Raw genomic sequence first — 9,706 nt, forward strand, 5'->3', positions numbered from 1 at the left:
CTCATCTTTTTAAATTGTAACATAGTACCCTATGGAGTATACCAACAACAAATCATACTAATATTTACACATTTTAAATATTAGTAACCTCTAATCTTAAACCTTCTAGATAAATTAAAAACCTTTACACATATATAGCATATATTAGAACAAGTACAAAGTATTCATGTGTGAGTTACTTTTGAAATTGTCATTTCCTAAGAATTACAAAATGTTTTTTTAATTATTTATAAAATGGAAACACTGACAAGACCATAGGATAAGAGGGATACAACTCCACACAATTCCCACCACCAGAACTCCATATTCCATCCCATCCCCTGATATCTTTCCCTATTCTTTATCCCTCTGGGAATACAGGCCCAGGATCATTATGTGGTACAGAAGGTGGAAGGTCTGGTTTCTATAATTGCTTCCCCACTGAACATGGGTATTGACAGGTTGATCCATACTCCCCGCCTGTCTCTCTCTTTCCCTAGTGGGGCATGGATCAGGGGAGGCAGGGCTCTAGGACACATTGCTGGGGTCATCTGCCAGGTAGGTCCAGTTGGCATCATGGTAGCATCTGGAACCTGGTGGCTGAAAAAGAGTTAAGACAGAAAGCAGAGCAAATTTTTGACTAATCATCAAGCTAAAGGCTGCAATACTACAGATAAAGATTTGGGGTCTCCATTTTGTACAAAAGCTAGTAAGTCTATTTTAGGTATATTCCAAGAAGCCCATTACCCAACTAGTTTTTGCCTGTGCCTGATATCTAATATACAGGTAATCTTATTGTCGGGGGGGGGGGGGCTTATAGTTGGAAAAAGGATCAGAAATCTAGATCAGGGAAGAGAGTAGCTTCCAAATATGGGGAAATATACATTATATATATATAAACTGTAACCCCCATTGATTTGATCTGGAGCCCATAGTCAGCACAGGAGCCTATGCAACCTCTGCATCCCTGTAGGTCTGAGCTCACATTCCATGGTCGTGGCTAGGAACATTCCAGGTTGCATCAATTTCAGGACCCATCATCCTCAGGTGATAGGCAGAGTATGCTATCCAACCTCCCTTCAGAGAATGGGACACTCCCTACCATTATTGATCCACATTGAGGGCCAAGTCCTATAGGGGCCCACAGAGGGGTCCATTATGCTTTTCCTGTTGGAGATGATCAGTGACAGTGGTGAGAGGGATCTGTTAGAGGTGAAGGCCCATCACATCTGTGTGTCTTTCTCTTCCCCTCTGTCTTCCCCTCTTCTCTCCATGTCTCTCTGTCCTATCCAACAACAATGACATCAGTCATAACTACAACAATAAAATAAGGGCAACAAAAGTGAATAAATAGATATTTAAAAAATATTATTCCAAATGATGAGTGCCTCCAATTTTATGATTCCCCCTTTTAAAATACTTCTGGAACCATCCGTTCCACCCCAGTTCCATGGCTGCCAGTTCTTAGCAACATCGCCCCGCCAGATATTGGTCGGGATGCGGCATCATCTAAGTTCATTTCCCACATCTACGCTCGACCGGACCTGCCAATATACACGGAGATCTTCGCCCACCCTGTCGAACGCTTGACGTCTCGTCACCCAATCTGGTCCCCTACGCCTACACTGAACTTCTCTGTTCCAGTCTCTTGGAAACAGAGTTGGCAGTCAGCCGAGGTAAAGAACAAATACCTCATCACAGATCCCTGCAAGCGTCAACCGGGCTTTGACCTGGCACGTTATGAACGGGCCCTCCTCAATCGCTATCGAACAGGCCATGGCCGGTGCGCCGCTATGTTCCATCGCTGGGGAGCCAGAGACGACCCGAACTGCCCCTGCGGCCACAGACAGACTATGACCCACATAGTCAACGACTGCCACCTCTCCAGATTCACCTAGTTGAATGCACATATTATATTGCACAAGGACTCCGATTCAAGGCCCCAAACCCCACCTTCAGGAGGAAAGCTTTACAGATGGCGAAGCAGTGTTGCAGGTGTCTCTCGATCTCTCTACCTCCCTCTTCCCTCTTGATTTCTGGCTGTCTCTATCCAATAAATAAATAAAGGAAACAAAAATAAAAATAAAAGTTTAAAAAATGCAATGAAGGGAGTCGGGCTGTAGCGCAGCGGGTTAAGCGCAGGTGGCGCAAAGCACAAAGACTGGCATAAGGATCCCGGTTCGAAACCCGGCTCCCCACCTGCAGGGGAGTCGCTTCACATGCGGTGAAGCAGGTCTGCAGGTGTCTATCTTTCTCTCCTCCTCTCTGTCTTCCCCTCCTCTCTCCATTATCTCTCTGTCCTATCCAACAACAATAATAACTACAACAATAAAAAAATGCAATGAAATTTTTTAGTATGCTCAGCTTTAATTCTACCCACAAGAATTAAAAAAAATTAACTCTGACTTCAATTTTAAAAATGACTTGAAAAGTGTATAATGAAAAATTTTGAATGCCATTTCAAAATCCTAAGAGATTATCATAAAAAATTTGAAAACAGCTAAATAGGAGAAGAAGTTAGCAACATCACAACTTTCATAGGCTATGACCTAGGGGTGGCTATGACCACCATCGGTTATAAGGTAAGATAAGGGAACTTAGATTTATACAAAACAGGATTAAAGTCTTGCAAAATCCTACATATCTAGGAGTTTTGTAGAAAGAAATAATTCATATCTACGAGAAATAACAGTGATGATGAGTTTCTGTAGTGCATACAATAAGCATACACTATACATACTATGCATAGATAACAGCTGAGAAATAGCATCAGAGGAGTAATTTTTCATATGACAATAAGGAATAAGGTCACTTAGAGTGGAGCTGATCTAGAGAACAGTCTCTAGTATTCTGTGTATATATGGGGTATAAAGTCTTTAGACGCACAAAATTATTTCTAAAGTTATGTCTTTCTCCAACCAGAACTGAAAGAAAAGAAGTGAGTAGAGAACTGTCAGTCTGTCCCAATCACAAACCTCTGGTCTGCTATACTTTTCTTCTTTAACCCTAGAGAGCCAACCTCAGCTTTGATAAGAAAGAAAGGCAATGCAATATTTTGGTTCTATTTGATTAACCATATAATTTGCAAGCTCTAATTTAAGCTGTAAGAACAACTGCTTCCATTATAATTAATTCTGGGCAGGGAGTTAATCAGGCATTCTTCTTTATTGGCTCACAACATGATTAATATGCTTTTGTTTGTTGGGCTGTGTGCTTGATTTGGACAGGTTAGATCTGTGACTCAAGCTTTACAACTAATAAAGGACTTTTTAATTTTGTATGTTTTATTTGAGAAAAACAGTTTGAAAGTTTTAAAAAAAGGAAATAAGAAAAGATGATAGAGGTACTTCTGATTTCAAGGATAAAGTTAAAAAATTTCAAGGATAAAGTTAAAAAGTTAATCTGCCCTCTACAAATTATATGATGAAAGGAAGTGTCAATATTGTGTAGGTGAGGATGGATATATCTTAGAAAAATACCTCTGTCACATAAACAATCAGGGCTAATAGATGGAGTTGGGTGTTAGATGGATAAAAACATTATAATCGATCTGAATGGTCTTTAATGTTGAAATGATATGAAAGTAACGTTGAAATGTGAATTATCCTATTAGTCCTTCTAATGAACTCTTATGATGGCTTTATCCGGGAATACTGCTGAATATGTATGTTTTCAAATGAAATCAAAGCAAATTAATTCTTACAGGGTGCTAATTTTTCTTTGCATTTATTTTCCCATCAAACACTTTGGAGAAAGCATACTGAGGACTGTGATGCCTTCTCATATCACAAGACCGTTATACCTGCAGACAGATATGAGTTTGTGGAGATCATATATTTATTTCACTAATGATCTGTTGACAGCTTTCCCTATTGTAATAAATGGCTAAGTGGTTACCTAAGCAACAGACTAAAGATTTTTCAGTAAGGGTGTGAGCTCTTGTCCGTCTTAAAGAAAATCTGGAAGCAAATATACTACTCTAGGTTTAATATAATACTAATAACAGATCAATTAACAAGTGATTACCTGCTTTCCATAGTTCTTATTGCCTCTATTGCCTCATTAAGTTTTTGAAAAATGCTTGGGGATGTGTTATCTTTTTCCATTTGTTACTGTTATAAAAGTAGTCAATTAACTTTCACGTCACCCATTGGAAGTAGTTTAATATTATCATCTAGGGTTGTATTATAGTTATGAGTATTTTCAATGTATTGATCAAGGTATACATATTAAGCCAAGAACTGTTTCTATTTAGTTTTGATTTATACTGCATCTAATAAATACCAACAACATACATATGACTCATAATTGTTTTAAGATACCCTTTACCACATAAATTATTGAGAAGATATGTTTACCTAATAGGCCATCTGGAATCACAAGAGTTTAGGTATTGTTTGAGCACTAGGGAGTTTGACTAACATCAATTTTGAATGGAAATCCAAAAAGTCTTGGGAAAGGAGATTGATCATATTCAGCAAATTTTTAAAAGTCACATATAATAATGGGGTAAAGTAAAATTACACAAAAGCATACCTACTGAAATTTCATATTTATAAGCAGAATTGGTAGTAAACTGGTTACACAGTCTGCAGGACAAACACACAAAAAATAGATTAACATGAGCCTGTCCCATCCAAAATCACATCTGATTCTCACTATTACTATATTAGTTAATCATGCTCGTGACTCAGAGCTTCTTTTTATCTTTCATCCCAGTTTAGTGTATATTTATAGCCTACAAAGGAGAATGTAAATCACACTATACTGGTCTAATGAGCCATCCAACATTAAAACCAGCGACATATTGTCATCATGAAATAACCGTACATTGTATCAAGCTGTGGACAATATTAAAAACAACAGCAACAACAACAACAAAAATACAACCTCAGGTTCAGGGAGAAAGATCAGGCTGATAGTGCAAATTTGCCAGTCTGAAGTCCCAGTGGTCACCAGTTTGTCCGATGGCACAATCCTATGACAGCACTTTGATCCTCTCACTCTTCAGCACTCCTTTTATTCCCTCTCATAAAATAATAAATAAATCTTTAAAAAGAAATCGATGCTTAAATTACTATTTCAGTCTGTGAGGATAATTACGTACATATGTTCTCAGACTATCTGCTACTTAATGTGGCTAATGAGCCATAGTCTTGTATCATAACCAACAATCATGTTCCTCCCCATGCAGTCTTACTTAAAAATCATACCTTGAGTTCTACAAGTCACACCTGTGAAAACACATATGCAATGCACTTTAAGATAACATTAGTACTTTTGTACCCTCCATTCAAATGTATTTGATTTCTAGACAAGAAAAAATTCTGATTTTGTTTGTTTTAAAACTTACAAAATAGAGTGCAATTTTTCTATAACTGACATCCATAAGTATTTAATTGACATAATGCGTAAACCTCAAATTAAACTTAATTTTAGTTGCATATGCCAAAGCTCAATTGAATTTTTCCCTTGTGTAGCAGTGCATATTCTAGAGCTGGATGTATAACAGTATCAAGCTTTGAAATGAAGGCAAGGTGTTCTTTTTCTTAATATTATGGTGTTGAAAATCAAGACTCTCAAAAGATGAGCAAAATAAATCTTAAAGTAATATGGAAATTCATGTAATTGGTCAGATTATTTCAAGTAATTTTCAAAATAAAATTTATCTATACCTGGACCTGGGGAAGGAACATAAGGATCTGTTTATTTAAGAGTACAGTACAATTTCATTATTGTTGCAGTTTGATTTTACAAGTTGATAGTGGCCATTGTTAAACTGATACTTAAAATAACTCTGAAAAGTGTTACATTCATCATAATGTCTGTTCAATGTTCTGCTTGAGAATTACAAAAAGTGTATTATGGATTAACGTATGAGGGATCACTTCATGTACAGTAAACATGTAGATGATAAAATGTAATTAATAAACATTTTAATAATGATATTATACTTTTATGGAGTTAAGGGTCATTAGTATATATTATTTTCTTACTTGCTAGAGTGTGTTATTTTTGTTGTTATTATACAGAAGGCCATCTGGGAGTCGGGCAATAGTGCAGCGGGTTAAGCGCACATGGCACAAAGTACAAGGTAAGGATCACTGTTCAAGCTCCAGGCTCCCCACCTGCAGGGGAGTCCGCTTCACAGGTGGTGAAGTGGGCTTCAGCTGTCTTTCTCTCCCCCTCTCTGCCTTCCGCAACTCTCTCCGTTTCTATCTGTCCTATCTAACAACGACACCAATAATAACTACAACAACAATAAATTTAAAAAAATAAATAAGGGCAACCAAAGGGAAAATAAGTAAATAAAGAAACAAGGCCACCTGGTATATTTGATACTCAGAATTTGCATTTATCTTGATAGACAACTGAAAAAAAAAAAAAAAACTCATCCTAAAGAGAATTTAAAAGGATTTGGAAATGCATGGGAGAACAAATAGTAACCTATATAGTTCCATGCTACAACTCAAAGAATGAGCCTACAGGAGCAAAATTGCATGGATTTCTTCAAATATAAAATAGCCTGTTCTTATAAAGGAGGACACAAAGAATTCCATTCTATCATATGCACATCTTTAACTTTCCCACTTTCAAAGGGGGCTTAGAAAGAACAAAAGGCTTAGAACTATTCAGTGACGTTATGCTGGGGGAAGTGCTGTACTTGGGGGGTTCCATTCTGCTGTCTCAAAGGGATTTTTTTTTTTTAGTTGTCAGAGTGCTTTTTAGCCTGTAGATAGTGTATGAGCAGGGAGAATTCTGTTTGTTCTTTTAAAAATAGTCTGAAACATTTCAGTCTTTGTGAAAATTTCTTGAAGCTTAAATAGGAAATAAATTCAAAGTCAAATTTCCTATTAAACCACCCATGTTACTTGTTTCTTATTCCACTGAGAACAGTGTATTATTTGAGTTCTACTGAGACTCAAATAAGCTCAATATAAAATTGGGAATAAACTAGAGAAAAGTCTTTGATTTTATCTGAAAGTCAAGTAGATCTTGAAGTTATACAAGCACACTTCAGTTTTCTTCTTTTCTCTTTTTTCCCCCTGAGGTTAAAAAAAAAAAAAGAAGGTACAGTTGTCAATGTTAGTGGTCATTATATTTTAAACCACTTTATGAGGAAAAAATTATCATGTAGGTAACTATGTTTGTATGTTTTATATGTATATTGTGTGGCTGTAAAAAATTGGAGATAGATGGAAAACCCAAAAACAATGAAAAAAATCTGCTTTTTATTTTAAAATTCATTGAAATACTACCATTTTTAAATTTTGAGGGAAAACAAGAGAGGAAATAAGGTTCTTGGTCAGAAAAGCAGACTTCAAATGACATGTCCTTTTGTATTACTTCACTATTTTTTAAAATATGATATTTCTTTTTTTTTTCCTTTTTGCCTCCAGGGTAATCACTAGGGCTCAGTGCCTGCACCATGAATCCACCACTCCTGAAGGCCACTTTTTCCCCTTTTGGTGCCCTTGTTGTTTATTATTGATGTTATCATTATTATTGTTAGTAGTATTGTTGTTATTGTTGTTGGATAGGACAGAGAGAAATGGAGAGAGGAGGGGAAGACAGAAAGGGGGAGAGAAAGACACCTGCAGACTTACTTCACTGCTCGTGAAGCAACATCCCTGCAGGTGGGGAGCAGGGGACTCGAACCTGGATCTTTAGGCTGGTCCTTGCACTTCATGCCATGTGCGCTTAACCCGCTATGCCACCACTCAGCACCCACAATATGATATTTCATACTGGAGGTGAATATGCTTAGTAAAATTGGTATAGAAGCAAAAGAGAACTATCAGATCATTTTGCTCATGTGTGGAATATAGATAATGGATAAATTAACTCAAAATAGTAGCTAAATTGTTGCTATTGCTTTGTGAGATCTTTAGTGGTCGTAGTTGGGGAGTGAGGGCACAGAACTTGAGGGTGGCTACAATTTCTACCTATACCACTCTAAAGTTTAAAGTTTTCTAAGCCATTGTTAAATCACTAATTTTTTTTCAATCATAGCCCAAGGCAACATATTGAAAACAACTTCTAGAGAAATATAGGTCTAGAACCAAACAGCTAAGCTACTTTTGGATTCCTTAAGCACACAACTCTTGAGCAGCTCAACACTTGTGATTTAAGATGATAAATTTTGGAGTAATTTCTTATACATCTTAAACATCAGTTGAAAATATGAAAGGAAAAAATAATAAAAATCATAGGAAATATATTCACTTCAATGAAATCCAAATTTATATAATGAAACCAATGTTCTGATAGTCACACTTGTACACTGCTATCTATGATAGTGTACATACACAGATATTTGCATGAACTAATGATGGTAATATATCATCCCCTGAAGGAAAAATCTTAAAACTTGTACATTGTCTTCAGTCTGAATTGAAAATGTGATCCCACTCAACAGAAGCTGACTAAGAAGATCTGAAAGGGAAACTAAAAGCAGGACCTGATCAAATTGTAAGTAGGGCACCAAAGTAAAAACCCTGTGGTGAGGGGTAGACATGCAGCTTCCTGGGCCAGTGGGGGGTGGGAGTGGGTGGGAGGGATGGGTCACAGTCCTTTGGTGGTGGGAATGGTGTTTATGTACATACTCCTAGCAAAATGTAGACATATAAATCAGCAGTTAATCAATATGAGAGGGGGAAAATCAATTGTATGTCTCAAAGTTTCTCAAAACACAAACTGAATCTTTTTAACATATAGGCTGTGTATTTGATACGCAGACTCTCTCAAAAGCCTAGACCAAGTAGATTAGAAGCATCCAATAGCACAGCTATATACAAGATACTGGGTACTGTACAGCAAACCCTAACAAAAGGACTTTTCAAAGTTAACCCAATTACCAAATAATGTGATGATAACATTAACTATCGATTGTCTTTTTGAACCCTAAGACAGCAGGAACCTCACATCTCCACTATAGAGCCCCTACTTCCCCCAGTCCTGGAACCCTTGGATAGGGCCCACTTTCCCGTATGCCTCTCCCAATCCATACCAAATAACATTGCATCCGCCGATCACAACCTAACCAATGCAACGATTGCCACCTCAACATGCTCTGGACTCAGACTGTGTCCAGAGACTTCACGTGTGGAATGACAACCCTTCAGCTTCATTACTCGGGTGAGACCTTTCCTTTTATAGTACACTCTAATTTCATCTCAGGTGGTTCACTTTCTAACAAAGTCCCATAACCTAGATATACACCAGTTTCTGTGAGAGAGAGCTTATGTTCACACGTATCCATAAATTACTACAAAATATATACCTGAAAGCAGAAGTACACTAGAGTTTGCAGTGAGTACCTCCCTAACACTTCCTCTCCACTATTCCAAGCTTTGGGCCCATGATTGCTCAACAATTTGTTTGGCCTCGTATGTTAACTCTCTTTTCAATCACCAGGTTCCAAATGCCACCAGGATGCTGGCCAGGCTTCCCTGGATTGAAGATCCCACCAATGTGTCCTGGAGCTCAGCTTCCCCAGAGACACACCTTACTAGGGAAAGAGAGAGGCAGACTGGGAGTATGGACCGACCAGTCAACGCCCATGTTCAGCGGGGAAGCAATTACAGAAGCCAGACCTTCTACCTTCTGCAACCCTCAATGACCCTGGGTCCATGCTCCCAGAGGGATAGAGAATGGGAAAGCTATCAGGGGAGGGTGGGAATTGTGTGGAGTTATACCCCTCCTACCTTATGGTTTTGTTAATTAA

The sequence above is a fragment of the Erinaceus europaeus genome, chromosome 14, assembly GCF_950295315.1.
Source record: "Erinaceus europaeus chromosome 14, mEriEur2.1, whole genome shotgun sequence".
NCBI lineage: Eukaryota > Metazoa > Chordata > Mammalia > Eulipotyphla > Erinaceidae > Erinaceus > Erinaceus europaeus.